Source organism: Hibiscus syriacus, unplaced genomic scaffold (assembly GCF_006381635.1).
Source record: "Hibiscus syriacus cultivar Baekdansim isolate YM2019G1 unplaced genomic scaffold, ASM638163v2 tig00014444_pilon, whole genome shotgun sequence".
NCBI classification, from domain to species: domain Eukaryota; kingdom Viridiplantae; phylum Streptophyta; class Magnoliopsida; order Malvales; family Malvaceae; genus Hibiscus; species Hibiscus syriacus.
The window spans coordinates 2,745,435-2,762,437 of record NW_024062326.1 but is presented as its reverse complement, the minus strand read 5'-3'; the positions used below and the strand labels follow the sequence as shown (position 1 = coordinate 2,762,437).

At 35.3% G+C, this 17,003-nt stretch overlaps 1 long non-coding RNA gene across 2 annotated transcripts; it reads right to left on the bottom strand.

Annotated features, from left to right (window-relative positions):
* Positions 1–15,379: 15,379 nt before the first annotated feature.
* Positions 15,380–16,784, bottom strand: LOC120207287. Of its 2 annotated transcripts, XR_005524181.1 has the most exons (3): positions 16,718–16,784; positions 16,157–16,449; positions 15,380–16,032 (listed from the first exon to the last, which is right to left on the bottom strand). It is a non-coding gene; the product is annotated as an uncharacterized LOC120207287 (long non-coding RNA). The 2 variants fall into 2 exon arrangements; XR_005524180.1 differs by lacking the exon at positions 16,718–16,784 and having other exon boundaries at positions 16,157–16,618.
* Between the last annotated feature and the right edge of the window lie 219 nt (positions 16,785–17,003).

Below are 17,003 nucleotides of genomic sequence, written 5' to 3'. Positions count from 1 at the left end.
ACATCATTATATTATACTTTCTTTTGTAGGTACATTGGCGGCCACATGGCGGGAACTAACTTAAAGCTAGCATTGAAGTCCACGAGCTATGACAACTTGACTAGGAAAACTTCGGGACAACTCAAGAACATTTTGGGACAAAGTTTCAGCTACCCTCCGAGCTCATACCTTACTTGAGCTAGACTTTTGAGCTAGCTAGAGATCTTATTTCTGCTAGAGAGTTGCACCATCACCACCACCACACAGAGTACTTCAAATATGGTCTAGTTTAATTTTTGTGAATTCGTACCTTTTCGCGAAGATTTGTCATTCTAAGAGGTGCCTTTTCACAAGGAGTTGTCCTAATACTCACCTACATGTCCTTCATCTATGACCAAATCATCTTCATCTCATACACATGATAAGTAACTCAATTAATGAAAGGTTACCTTACACACAATGTGACATTTCATGACAAGTTGTTGCCAATTGGATGCCATGTCACATAGATCCACGTTGGAAGCCAAGTCTCGCCTAGATTACTGCCTATCTTTATTCCATGGATGAGCCCACATAGCAAGCATCATATGACCCCATGTGAGTGCTTCATCACCAGCCCACCCACATGCCATGTGTGTGGATCAATTGGGTGCCAAAGTGAAGGGACTTCTATCTATTCGGCCAAAGTAAGATGACTATCCAAATTGGCACCAAGATGAGCCAACAAGGAGACCATTCAGCCAAGGACATCTTCCTTCATCAAAACATCATACACTTTCATTTAAAGACATGTATCTAGCCGAATAGGCATGTATTTATTCGGTCAAACCCTTGCAAGTCTATAAATAGGCTTTTTCATTTCAATTGTAACTCAACCATTTTGATAATATAAACTCTTTGTGAGATTATTCTCTCTTCAAGTTCTTTAAGAACTATATCGATTAAGGAAGCTTTATAAGTTTGTGGCGTTAACCTCTTCCATTGATACTTCAAGTTCCTAGTTTCCATAACTAGTGAGTTCAAGTCCTTTCATACCATCCCTTATTTAAGTTTACAAAGAACAGGGTTAAACTTTCTATAGTTTTGCTTCCTTTTTGGCTTATTTAAGATATTATCTAACCATCACTATCTTCCATCACCTTCACATCTATATCATCGCCATTCCATTACCATTACTTCATCATTGAATCATCCTTCATCTATCATCAAGGTTCACGTCCATCATCACCATTGGAGGCTGAATCCTTTACATTTGAAGGACAATTCAACAACACTTCCACAATCTATCTTTGATAACATTTCTATCCCTTTCATTTCTTTCTATTTCCATTTCCTTTCTTAATTATCAATCTACTTAATAATTTTTCCTTTATATTATGCAAATTACTTATATATTCAAATGTAGCATTTGGTGTCTCTCCTAGATTGGGAAACAACAAGGCTACCAACTTCTCCATCATTGAAGAAGCTTGGATAGCCTTACATCAAGATGTATTCAGAGCTTAGTCGGATTGACAATCAAAGTGCTGCAACAAAACAAAAAGAAAGAAGAAAAATAAAAATACTCCTACATCAAATTTGGAGTACAAAAAGAAAGAAAAGAAAAAGAAGAAATTTAATAGCAAAGAAAAGTGAAGCAAAGTAGCAAATTACATTCAAGAGAGAAGCACATTACAATATGCCCAACATCAAACTTGAAGTAGGTATCCTTGTTGTTTCTTGTGAAGGAAGATAGTAAGTGTTGTAACTTGGGTTGTAAGTTGTCTTCATCATTTTCTTTATTTCATTTCCTTTGCTTTCATTTCCCCCATTCATTACCTTATCTTTTCTTACCCATTCTATCATACTTTTACCATACCCATTTCTATACTCTAACCATTTCTTTTAGCCGACGTACAAGCAAAGAAACTTGCTCAATCTTGAGTTAGTTCTCTAAAGGACCCATAATAGAGAATTGAGCAGAAAAAGGCAAACGAGAGGGTGAGATCAGAATGGAATAAAAAAAGTCAAGAACATATCCCCGAGTGCAAACACGAGTGTGAGTGGAGTGAAATCTTAATTTTCTTTGGAGAAACCAAGTGAGGCTTTTGTGAGCGTACTAGTAAGGTTTTTATTTATTTATATTTTTCTACTAACAATGTCTTGTGATCTTTCATCTTTCTAAACATCGAAGGATGAGCAAAGAACAAATACATTTCACACACTTGTTGCCATTTAAATGGTAAAGTTTATCTTATAGCAATTGATGGAGGAAGTTGTACAAACATTGCAAGCACATACATGGTGAACAAATTGGGGCTTTCAATGATTAAACATTCTAGCCCATATAAATTGCAATGGTTAAATGACGAGGAAGAGTTGAAGGTCACTAAACAAGTACTTGTGTCATTCTCAATCGGAAGGTACAAAGATGAGATTCTATGTGATGTGGTGCCTATGAGTACGAGTCATTTACTTTGAGTGAGGCCATGGCAATTTGACAAGCGGGTTGTCCATGATGGATTGACAAATCTATGCTCATTCATCCACAAAGAAAGAAAAATCATCTTGATCCCATTATCTCATAGCCGAGTAAGTGAAGATCAAACTCATTTGAAAATGAGAATTGAAGCAATGAAAAAGCAACTTAAAGATAATGCAATTGAAGGAGAACGTTTGGAGGAAAATTCAAATGCAGAAAAGTTTGAACGTTTGGAGGAAAATTCAAATAAAGAAGAGCTTTTTAAAGTTGAACAAAAGAGAGTGGATGCAGAAGACGATGGAATTGAAAATAAGAGAGTTGAAAAGAATGAATTTGGATATAAAGAGGATAGTGAATAACCAATTTTATCCAACTCTTTCTCCTATTATTCCTTTTGTTTTGTAGGACAATTCAAGAGACATATCTTTTCAAGGAGATGATTCAAGAATCATGGCTTTTGGAGGACTAAAGGATGTGACGTTTATTCATCCACAAAACATGTCTCTTGATATTTCAAAGGAAGTGTCACTTGAAGTGCCAAGAGTTGTGTTCATTGACATTCCAAGTGCATTGCCAATTATGAAAAGAATTCAACAACCAACTCCCATTAAACATCCACCCTGGTTTGATATTTCTATTCATCTTGTCAATAGTTTTTCATTTACATGTTTTGATTTATTTTGCAGCAATTTGATTCATGTCTATAGTATTATCTTATCAAATTATGATGGCAAGGTAATTTAAGAATGCCTAAGGACTAGATGAAAGATCAAGGATTATTATTCTAACCATGAAATTGTATAATTTTTCTTTGTGATTCAGAATAATCTAAAAGGCACAATTTGTCAAATGGAGGAACCAAGAGACATGATACATGAAAGTTTAAAAGACTTATATCTTCATTTGCCAAAGGTTGTAACTCTTCAATCAAAGGACATGACCATTGGAGGACCAAAGAATGTGTCTTTTAGAATGCCAAAAGTTATGAACGTTCAAAGCAACATCTCTTGTGATTCAAAGGACATCACTCTTGGCTATCCAAAATATGTGAACAGGGAGTATACTTTTAACCTAACAATGATTCATAATTCCCTTACTTATGAAAGTCTTCTTTCTTTTCAGGACAAGGAGGTTCAAGGTACTTATTCAAGGTTCATGACTTTTCAGAATGATCTTTTCTTAGACCTTTTTGAAAGGGAATGTCTTGAACAAGTTGCTATTGAATGGATATATTTTTGAAGAAAATCAGTAGCGTTTGAATGGAAATACACTAAGGAGAAGTTATCTTTCGATTTAAGGACAAATCGCCTAAAAGAAGGGGAGGATGATGTGATTCTGTCTAGCTCCAACTTTCTTCATGACATACTCACATCATTGAATATCCATCAAGTTCAATCTAAGTGAGTTATACCTTACTTTATATTATATCTACTCATTTATGCACTATATATTATTATGAGCATACATTTGAATATTAAACTATGCTTGAATATTCATATGTTATCATTCACTTGCATACTATATGATTTTCATGCATAACATATGTTTCCACATCTTTACCTAGCTTATATTATGCTTTCTTTTATAGGTACATAGGCGGCCACATGATGGGAGCTAACTCAAAGCTAGCATTGAAGTCCACGAGCTATGGAAACATGACTAGGACAACTCTAGGATAGTTCAAGAACATTTTGGGACAAAGTTGACAGCTACCCTCTGAGCTCATATTTGACTTGAGCTGGACTTTTGAGCTAGCTAGAGATCTCATTTCAGCTGGAGAGTTGCACCATCATCACCACAACACAGAGTACTTTAAATATGGTCTAGGTCAATTTTTGTGGATTCATACCTTTCTGCGAAGAGTTGCCATTCCAAGAGGTGCCTTTTCACAAGGAGTTATCCTAAGACTCACCTACATTTCCTTTATCTATGGCCAGCTCATCTTCAGCTCATACACATGGGAAGTAACTCAATTTATGAAAGGTTACCTTACACACAATGTGACCTTTCATGACAAGCCCATTGGATGCCATGTCACATAGGTCCACGTTGGAAGCCAAGTTACGCCTAGATTTCTGTCTATCTTCATTCCATGGACGAGGCCACATAGCAAGCATCTTTGACCCCATGTGAGTGCCTCATGACTAGCCCACCCATGTGCCATGCGTGTAGATTAATTGGGCGCCAAAGTGAAGAGACTTCTATCTATTCGCCCAAAGCAAGATGACTATCCAAATTGGTGCCAAGATGACTATCCAAGGACATATTCCTTCATCAAAACGTCATACACTTTCATTTAAAGACATGTATCTAGCCGAATATGCATGCATTTATTCGGCCCTTGCAAGCCTATAAATAGGCTTTGGCATTTCAATTATAACTCAACCCTTTTGATAATATAAACTCTTTGTGAGATAATTATCTCTTCAAGTTCTTTAAGAACTATATTGATTAAGTAAGGTTTATAAGTTTGTGGTGTCAACCTCTTCCATTGATACTTCGAGTTCCTAGTTTCCATAACTAGTGGGTTCAAGTCCTTTCATACCATCTCTTATTTAAGTTTTTAAAGAACGAGGTTAAACTTTCTATAGTTTTTGATGTGATCCTGTCTAGCTCCAATTTTCTCCATGACTTAATCACACCATGGATGTTTTTCATTGTTGTTTTTAAGGGAGTTTTTCCCTACCTTATCTTATATTATATCATTTATACATTGTATACTATCATAAGCATGCATTCACATGTTAGTGTAAATTATCATATCATTCATACCATCCAATGTTTAGTTCATCATGTTTTTCATATCATTCAAATATATGCTATGATTACATATCATTTCTTAGGATACTATTATTACATGTTTCCATTTATCATTTACTACCATGTTACATGATATTCACGCATACAACCACATCTTTATATTATTTAGTGCACATTGTGTCATTTAAATATGTTAAGCATGTTAGAATATTTTTGCATTCATTAAAAAATGGCAACATACTTATCATTTATTTTATTATCTCATATGCATTCATTTTAGCTCTTAGGAACATTTACATATCATGGCAACATGTATTCATTCATTCATTCATGTCACATATTTAATTAGCTTGTTTCATGCATATATTACACATTCCTTACTTATGTTATCATATCAATTGCATTATTATATTAGTCATAGAATCATGTGTTACATTATAATGTTACTTACTATTTATTCATGAACTTGAGCATTGTAATTTATATACATTTTGTTTTTAGTGCAAGGTACATTCAAGGTAGTTCAATGGACAGCGCACGACTGTCAGATTGATCGCCACTTTTGAACATGTTACAAGCATCTTTGGGTGAACAAGTCTCTTAACATTTAATCCCCTGTCTCTTAGCTTTCCAACGTACTTTTAATTGTATCAATCTGATATTGGAAGCTCAAGATATACCCATATTACAGAAGAGAGTGCAGGCTGGAAATAAATACGGGATTTGCATGCATGGACGAAAAACTAATATTAAAATGAATCAGCACATTTGTGAGAAGGTACATTGGAGCATGATGCACGTTGGGACAGCTTGGTGGAGCACTTGGAAGACATATACAACTTAGTGGAGCATTTGGAAGATATAAGCTTAGTGGAGCATTTGGGAGACATTGACAGCTCATAAACAGCTCACAAAGAATCTGGCAGCTAGTGGAACACTAATAAGAGCTCAAGGCCAGGTAATCACCACCATCCCTTGCTTGCTAACTAGATACCAACTCAAGCAAGCTTATACTCATCCAAGATGTTGCATATAACCAGCAAACCATGTACAGTGCGTGTGAATCCACTTGGCACCAATTTGTAAGGAAACAAGTGCTATTTGGCCATGTCAACATGCTCCTACATTTCAGCTAAACCAGCACTTATATATTCCTCTTAATTATGTATTAAATAATGTTTTTGAGGAAGACACAAGGACTGGCCACACCATTATGTACTATTCGGCAATATCCTTCCCAAAACACTATTAATAGGTTTTCATATTTCATTTGTAAGAACACCATATTTTGATCAATTAAATTGAGAGTTATACTCTTGCTTAAGTCCTTGTTACTTTTATCAACTTATCAAGTAACTTGTTACTTGTGGCATCAATTTCTTTTACTTTGATACTTGTGGTTCCTATCTCTATATAGATAGTGAGTCAAAGTCCTCATTTACCACCCTTTATAGAGGATTTGCAAGGTTGGGTGATACGAGTCAGCCCGTCGATTGAGGACCTCTTTGATTGTACCGGATCTAGAACGAAGTAAACAATTCCTCTGCAGCAAACTTACATGGAAGTAAGGGTGATGGTGGGGTTGTATGTTAAGGTGATGAACGAAATGTATAAGAAAAGGATGAAGAAAGGATAGAGAAATAAAGAATTAAGATGCTGGAATTTTTAGAAAGGCAAAAATGAAAGATAAATACTTGGTGAAAATAATAATGGTGAAATACAAATCTGGAAATTTAGATAACAACAAGGAACAAGGAAGAACTTATACTAAAGAGTATAAACCCGAACCTTATACGTTCAATGTTCAAGGACTTGGACCCGTTAGATAGTAATCTAAGAACCCGAAGTATCAGAAACTTAACACAACAAGATCAGACTTGAAATGTCAAGAAAATAGTTCTAAGAAGAACCAATTTGAGAGAAAACCTAACAATGTTTTAATTCATAAAATTCTGATTACAAAATGAAATTACAAAGCTTATTTAAATGTTTGAAAAAAGGTTTAGCCGAATAGAAAACATAGTAGTTGGCCAGCCTTTGTTCCATGATTCATCACATAATTAACATGAAATAATAAATGTTGTTTCGGTGGAATTGTAGGAACATGTCTTCATGGTTGATTTAGCACGTGTATTTCTTCAAATTGCTTCCAACTATAGTTTAACATCTCTCCCATTATTTTCTTTCCATATGGCTTCACATGGGTGTCCTTAGAAAATCTGGTAGTGATTGCTTGTGTACAGAATGTGTGCTGGCCATGTGCAGCAGTTTAAGTGTTCTAGAGAATCTGGAAAAGCTGTCTTGTGTTCTCCACTTGTTGTTTTATGTCTCCCAACGTGTTTCATATTGTAAAGAAGTGGATATGTCTTTATAATGTTCCAACAGGTTGTTATTAACGTGTTCCATGCTCTACTGAATGGTATATGTCCTTATAATGCTCCAACAGGTTGTTTGCAATGCGTGCCATGCTGTTTGTACCAGATTTCTTTGTGATATTTCTTTAATGTGCTGTATATGTTTTAAGGAGTGGATGTTCCCTTAGTGTTCCACCCAAAGCTGTCCCCCATGTGTGTCATCCTCCAATATGTGTACATGTGCAAGGAAAAGAAAACAAACAAGGTAAATCAATGAAATGTTCTGGTGAACTATGAATGCATCATAATATAATGAGCTGCCGTGCATGTGTGCATCAACTAAAATGAATGCCATGTGTGAATTAAAAATAAATGATAACATGCTGTTATGTTGAATATAAATACAAAAACGTGCTTATCAATATGTGATGTGATCCAATTCAGCATCATATTTACCATGGCTATTCCAACCTCTCCAGAGAAGAAACTTTCTATCTTTATACATATAGATACTTATTTCATATGTTATAAGATAGTTTATTATATATATATATATATATATATATATATATATATATATATATATATATATATATATATTATACCTATAGTTATTATGATAATAAGTATCCATTTATATATGAGATACAAGTTATTATCATATACTATAGTCACATTTTTATAATATACAAGTTTATATACTTAGTTTATTTTCTTTTGTTACGCATGTAGGCACATTCGACCAACACTAGGGAGCTGCATTGAAGCTAAATGGAGCATGTAACAGCAAGGAAACTTACATGGGATCGATTAGGAGAACACAAGGAACAATTGGTGAAAAGCTGTCCGGAGGCCGTGAGCTCATAGCTAGATTGAGCTGAAGATTTGAGCTACAAGATAACCATATTTCAGCTAGGGAGTTGTACCATCATCATCACCACTTAGGACATTCAAATATGTCCTAAGTCAAAATTTGTGAAATCGTACCTTTTCGCGAATAGTTGCCACCTCGAGAGGTACCTTTCCACAAGGAGCTGCCCAAACGTTCATCATGTTATAAGTCATCTAAGGCCAGCTCATTCACACCATAAATAGCTCAAACATGAAGGGACACCATTATCAAACATTGTGACCTTTCATGAATGATGCTACCCATGAAGATGCCTTTTCATCTAGGAGCATGTTGGTGAAGAGTTTGATAGCATTGGAGGCTTAAATCACCAAGAGACATGAGATAGAGCTCCATGCCTATTCGACCACATCACATGCCATGCACATGAGAACATTTGGCACCAACTTGAGGAGATACAAACCCATTCGGCTAAAGAGAAGAGAAATGGCGCCAAGATGAACCAGCATCACCATTCGGCCAAGGGAGATGTCTTCCCATCCTTAGCCGAATCATCAAGTCCTTTTATGAAGGGTTAGCCGAACCATCACAAGCCCAAATGACTTGATCTTTCATTTTAAAACATTATGTATCTAGCCGAAACATCATGTAACCATTCGGCCAAACCCACTCATTTCCTATAAATAGAGTGGCTTGCCTTCATTTGTAATCATCTCATCTCATATATTAAAAATCACTCTTGTGAGTTAATTTCTCTTCAAAGTTCTTTGTGAACTTTATCGATTAAGCAAGTATAATTTCCTATACTTGTGGCGTCATTCCTTCCAAATTGATTCTTAAATTCCTAGATTAATATCAACTGGGTTGAATACACTATCACCACCCCCTCAAGCAAGTTTGTGAAGATCGGGATTATGCTCTTTACCATTGTTTCATCTTTGGAGTGTTTGAGATACAAATCACTACCATTTCCATTTCATCAACAACACCATCATCAACATCCATCAAGACCATTAATTCCGCAGCCATCTCTTTCATTTCTTTCTATTTCATTTCCTTTATTATATATTCATTTCTTAAGACCATTATTAATATCATTTCTTTCTTATATTTATTGCAGCCAAGCTTATAATTCAAGGACATCAGTACTTGTCAATCCTAGATCGGGACACAATAAGGCTATCTACTCTTTTCATCAAAGTGTATAGTTTTCGCCGTACATCAAGCGGTAATCAGAGCATAGTTGGATTGACAACAAAAGTGTCATTGGCGTGCAAAGCAAAAGAAAAAGACTCCTACAACAAGATTTGGAGTGCAAAAAGAAAGAAAAGACAAAGAAGAAAATTCATAAAAGAAGAAAAAGAAAAAGATTTCAACAAGAGAAAAGCAAGCCAAGGAAAAGTGTTCTACCATAGCAAAGTACATCAAAGAGGCATCTACACTAAGAGAAGATAACCTTATTGTTTCTTGTGAAAGGTTGCAGTAAGTGTTATTTCTTGAATTGTAAGTCACCTCTTCCTTTTCTATCCTTTCATTTTCCTTGTCTTCAACCATTTCATTTTTTAATACCTTTGAATCCTTTCTTCTACCTTTCCATTTCTTCTATTCTTTCTACCCTAACCATATTTGCAGCCGACGCACACAAGGAAGGAATTAACTTGTTCTAATCTTGAGTAAGTTCTTCAAAGGACTTAGTAAGAGAAATTGAGTGGAAAAAGGCTATTGAGAGAGTGAGATCAGAAGGGGAATTTTTAAAAGCCAAATATATATATTCCCGAGAGTAAACACGAATGTTGAGTGGATTGACCTTATCTTTTCTTTGGAGTGAAATTGTGAGACTTTGTGAGTGTGCTGGTAAGGTTTATTTTTGTTTTATTTACTAACCATGTCTCAAAGTCCTAAAGGAAATGTAGGTCAACCCAATTTGCAAATGCAAGCACTAATTGGAGAAATGATAAGAATGTTTCGAACAGAATTTGATGCTCTCCATGAGAAACTAGACCAAAGACAAGATCAACCATAAACCAGAAACAATGATACTTCTCGGAGGCAACAACCTCTTCCCGAAGATGATGTTCCAAATCCTTATGATGAAGAAGAACCAGCATTGATACAAGGACCTAGGCGTGCCAATGTTGATGATAAAACATCAAAATCAAAATTCCTCAATTTCAAGGGAAGACTGATCTAGAAGCCTATCTTGAATGGGAAAACAAGGTGGAACATGTGTTTAGTTGCCATAACTATTCCGAACTCAAGAAAGTAAGATTGGAAGCTATGGAGTTTGTTGATTATGCTTTGATATGGTGGGATCAACTTACTATTACCTGGAGGAGGAATGGAGAAAGACCAATTTCAACATGGCTCGAAATGAAAGGTATCATGCGTAAACGTTTCATTCCTACTCATTATCACCGAGACATGTTTCAGAAATTGCAGAATTTGAAGCAAGGCCAACGGAGTGTGGAGGATTATTATAAAGAAATGGAAGTGGCAATGATCCGAGTCAATATTGAGGAGGATCGTGAAGCAACCATTGGTAGATTTCTAGCTAGACTCAATCCTGAGATTGCCAACACACTAGAATTGTATCATTATATCGAACTTGATGAAATGGTGAAAATGGCTATGAAAATAGAAAGGCAACTACGGAGAAGACCTATCTCTCGTACTTCAGTGCCTACATCTTCAAGATGGAGTCCAAACAACAATTTGAGGAAGTCTACCCCTATTCCTACCAAAGAGAAGGTTGAATCATCAAATGCTTCCCATATTGGTAAGGAGAATCGAAGAAAAGAGATCCCTGAACAATCAAGAGACATCCGTTGCTTTAAATGTCTTGGGAGGGGACATAAATTAGTGCTCCGGTGGAAGGTGAAGCCTTAGTGGTTAAAAGAAGTCTGAATGCCCAAGAAGTAGAAGATGATGCACAACGGGAAAACATCTTTCATACTCGATGCCATGTGAATGAAAAGGTGTGTTTCATGATTATAGACAGTGGGAGTTGCACTAATGTTGCCAGTACCATCATGGTGGAGAAATTGGGATTGCAAACGTTGAAACATCCAAATCCCTACAAACTACAATGGCTCAATGAACGAGGTGAACTTAATGTCAACAAACAGGTGATGGTTCCTTTTTCAATTGGTAAGTACAAGGACGAGGTTATGTGCGATGTTGTTCCTATGCATGCTAGCCATTTACTCCTTGGAAGACCATGGCAATATGATAGGAGGACCATTCATGATTGTTTTACCAATCATTATTCATTCAACCATGGAGGAATGGAGATCATCCTAACACCCTTGATGCCTAAACAAGTCCAAGTCGAGCAAATCAAGATGAAACAAAGTGTTGAGGCCATGAGGAAAGGAAAATCGAAGTTAATCCAGGAAGAAAACATTCCAAAAACAAGTGCTTATACATCTAAGTGCTTGTTACAAAGATGTTTACTGACGAGGCGCAAGGTCAATGAAGATTTTTCTAACTTTGGCAATGCAGTAATTTCCTTTGATTTGCAGGATGATCCAAGTGACACAATCAATCAATTTGGGAAATTAAAGGACGTGACCTTTCAAGAGCCAAGAGGTGCGACTATTGAAGAGCAAAGAATGGTAACTCTTCATCCAAAGGACGTGATCCATCAAGAATCAAGAGTCATGCCTATTGAAATCCAAAGGGAAATGATTTTTCATCCAAAGGGCGTGACTTATGAGGACATCACCATTCCAAGAGTCACCACCTTTCATGAATCAATGCATCTATCTATGGAAAGGAGCATGATTTTTGGAATACAAAAGGGCACTAACGTTCAAAACCAAATGTCTTCAATAGACATGAACTTTGAACCTACATTTTTCAGGAAGTATTTCTTAACATTAAATTTGTTTGATCACATTCATACTAATGAAAGTTTTCTTTCTTTTCAGGTTAAGAACTTCCAAAGCAGTCTTTCAACGGATATGAACCTTTTTGTAAAGATTGAATGGAAGGACACTAGGAAAAGACGATCATTCGATTTGAGGACAAATCGATTAAAAGAAGGGGAGGATGATGTGATCTAATTCAACATCATATTTACCATGGCTATTCCAACCTCTCCAGGGAAGAAACTTTCTATCTTTATACCTATAGATACTTATTTCATATGTTATAAGATAGTTATTTTCATATATATATTATACCTATAGTTATTATGATAATAAGTTATCCATTTATATATGAGATACAAGTTATTATCATATACTATAGTCACATTTTTATAATATACAAGTTTATATACTTAGTTTATTTTCTTTTGTTACGCATGTAGGCACATTCGACCAACACTTGGGAGCTGCATTGAAGCTAAATGGAGCATGTAACAGCAAGGAAACTTACATGGGATCGATTAGGAGAACACAAAGAACAATTGGTGAAAAGCTTTCCGGAGGCCGTGAGCTCATAGCTAGATTGAGCTGAAGATTTGAGCTACAAGATGACCTTATTTTAGCTGGGGAGTTGCACCATCATCATCACCACTTAGGACACTTCAAATATGTCCTAAGTCAAAATTTGTGAAATCGTACCTTTTCGCGAATAGTTGCCACCTCGAGAGGTACCTTTCCACAAGGAGCTACCCAAACGTTCATCATGTTACAAGTCATCTAAGGCCAGCTCACCACCAGCTCATTCATACCATTAATAGCTCAAACATGAAGGGACACCATTATCAAACATTATGACCTTTCATGAATGATGCTGCCCATGAAGATGCCTTTTCATCTAGGAGCACGTTGGTGAAGAGTTTGCTAGCATTGGAGGCTTAAATCACCAAGAGACATGAGATAGAGCTCCATGCCTATTCGGCCACATCACATGCCATGCACATGAGAACATTTGGCGCTAACTTGAGGAGATATAAACCCATTCGGCTAAAGAGAAGAGAAATGGTGCCAAGATGAACCAGCATCACCATTCGGCCAAGGGAGATGTCTTCCCATCCTTACCCGAATCATCAAGTCCTTTTATGAAGGGTTAGCTGAACCATCACAAGCGCAAATGACTTGATCTTTCATTTTAAAACATTATGTATCTTCCAAAAGTCATGTATCTAGCCGAAACATCATGTAACCATTCGGCTAAGCCCACTCATTTCCTATAAATAGAGTGGCTTGCCTTCATTTGTAATCATCTCATCTCATATATTAAAAATTACTCTCGTGAGTTAATTTCTCTTCAAAGTTCTTTGTGAACTTTATCGATTAAGCAAGTATAATTTCCTATACTTGTGGCATCATTCCTTCCAAATTGATTTCTAAATTCCTAGATTAATATCTAGTGGGTTGAAGACACTATCACGACCCCTCAAGCAAGTTTGTGAAGATCGGTATTGTGCTCTTTAGCATTGTTTCATCTTTGGCGTGTTTGAGATACAAATCACTACCATTTCCATTTCATCAACAACACCATCATCAACATCCATCAAGACCATCAATTCCGCAGCCATCTCTTTCATTTCTTTCTATTTCATTTCCTTTATTATATATTCATTTCTTAAGACCATTATTAATATCATTTCTTTCTTATATTTATTGCAGCCAAGCTTATAATTCAAGGACATCAGTACTTGTCAATCCTAGATCGGGACACAATAAGGCTATCTACTCTTTTCATCAAAGTGTATAGATTCGCCTTACATCAATATGAATGCACATGAATGGTAATTATAATTAAATGAAAAACATGTTGTCATGTTGAATAAGAGTGCAAGACATGTTTAACAATGGGAATACACATGAGTTAATTAAAATAAAGGATAAATATGTTGTTTTGTTTAATATGAGTGCAAGACGTGCTACATGATGATATGTATTAGAATATGCTTAGATGAATGCAAAACATAAACAAAACGTGAACATCTTAAATTCTAAGATAAATGTAATGAGTAACATGAATGTATACTATGATGAATGTGATGCAAAGCTATCTTAATATGTTGAACATATTTAAACAACAATATGTATGATGGAATGATAAGTATGCTATCATTATATGAATACATGCTGATAAGTAATGCAAGACTATTCTAATATGCAAGAATATTCTAATATACAAGAATGAATACATGCTTAATATGTATGCAAACTAGTATGAGATAATAACATGCTTGAAATGAGTTGATGAACTAATTAAAAAAAAACATGTTGTAATGATATGCATAGCTATTTTAACATGACATCTAATGCATAAATAAGTAAATATAATATAAAGTAAGGAAGAACTCCCTTAGATTGATCCTGATAAAATGTCCATGAAGTGTTCACGTTATGGAGAAAGTCGGTGCTAAACAGGATCACATCATCCCCCCTTCTTTAATACGATTTGTCCTCAAATCGATGCTTGGTACATATGGGAACAACTTTGATCTTCGTTTGAATGGAGGTTCCTTCATTTTCATCTTGCATCGTTTGCTTTGCTCAGAATGCTTCACATGTTCAAGTCTTTCCTTCTGATTCAACAACCTGAAAAATGAAACAAGGTTAGAAGTAGATGATTTAGAATCAAAGGAAAGAAAATGATCAGATTCATGAATGAATGAGTTTGGACTCTTAATGTTCTCCATAGATAGGTTCATCAAATCTTCCCTTTCATAAGGTTCATTCGATCTTGAATATGAGGTGAATGTACTTGGAAGGTTAATGGACATGTCTTCTATAATTTCAAGTGACACATCTTTTTGAATTTCAAAAGGAATGATGCTTGAATCATCTTGAATGAACCTCGGAATAACCTACAAATTCAAAGAATGAATAGAAGGAAAAAATTTATTAGTATCAAGCAAAACATCCTCCTCACATTCTTTCCTTTTACGCTCATGTTTTTCAACACACTTAAATTCAATCTCAATGCTATTATTCTCATTTTCAACTCCAACATTTCTCACATCATTTTTCTCATTTTCAATGCTCTCATTGTCTTTTTCAACTCTAGCTCCTTCTTTTTTGCAAACAATTCCTTTTTCTAGTTGTCTTTGCAATTGTGTTTCTTTGACGAGATTGTCAACACACTCTTGAAAACGAGCTAGATTTTCTGGATTGAAACATGCAAAATTCCTTGGCTCTCTTAGCGTTGAGCTTTTGGCATTGTTTCAAAAATTGGGATCCTCTTTATAAGATCTTCTACTGCAATTAGGTGTAGAACTAGAAAAGGATTGAATGTCGTCTCTCCTTTTTAGTTGTGTATTGATCTTCGTTGGACGCGTTTGTGAACAAGAACGTCGTTCTATAATTTGGACCAATTTTCTTGAGATTGGCTCAAGATGCTTTTGAAACAAACTCCTTATCTCTTGTGTCATGGCTTGTATTTCCAAGTTTGGTGCTTGACGATCGTTACCTCCTGAAATATGAGAATTGCCTGTTGAAGTACAAGACATTATTAGTAATAAAAAAATGAAAAATAGATCTCACGAATTCACTCCAAAGAAAATTTAAAATGTCGTTCAACACTCGTGTTTACACTCGGGAGAAACTTTTAATGGCTCTTTCTGTCTCCCCTTCTAATCTCATACGCTCAATGTGCCTTTTCCACTCGTAGTCAGTTCTTTTACGAACTAAATTCGATCTTTCAAAATCTGTCAAGTGTGTCGGCTAAAGGAAACAACAAAGGTTAATGGAAATTGGAAAATATTGAAAGGAAGGCTAAAAATTCAAAGGACAAAGAAAGAAAGAAAGATGAAAGTAATTAGTAAACTTACTACAAAGAAATGCTTACAACGAGACTGTCACCAATACAATCAAAGACGCTGCGTTTTGGGTTGAATCAAAGCTGAAAGCAATTCAATATTGAAGAACACAAGATCATAGCATTTCTCTTCATCTCAAGACCAGAACTTTTCTTTTCTTTTCTTTTATAATTTTAATTTTCGGAATTTTGTTTTGTTTTTTTTTAATTTTCGAAATTCTTTTTTTTCAAGATGAATTTCTTACTTGGTTCACCTTTTTGCTCTGATTACCATATGATATGAGTCAGCCCGTCGATTGAGGACCTCTTCGATTGTACCGGATCTAGAACGAAGTAAACAATTCCTCTGTAACAAACTTACTTGGAAGTAAGGGTGATGGTGGGGTTGTATGTTAAGGTGATGAACGAAATGTATAAGAAAAGGATGAAGAAAGGATAGAGAAATAAAGAATTAAGATGCTGGAATTTTTAGAAAGGCAAAAATGAAAGATAAATACTTGGTGAAAATAATAATGGTGAAATGAAAATCTGGAAATTTAGATAACAACAAGTAACAAGGAAGAAATTATACTAAAGAGTATAAACCCGAACCTTATACGTTCAATGTTCAAGGACTTGGACCCGTTAGATAGTAATCTAAGAACCCGAAGTATCAGAAACTTAACACAACAAGATCAGACTTGATATGTCAAGAAAATAGTTCTAAGAAGAACCAATTTGAGAGAAAACCTCACAATGTTTTAATTCATAAAATTCTGATTACAAAATGAAATTACAAAGCTTATTTAAATGTTTGGAAAAAGGTTTAGCCGAATAGAAAACATAGTAGTTGGCCAGCCTTTGTTCCATGATTCATCACATAATTAACATGAAATAA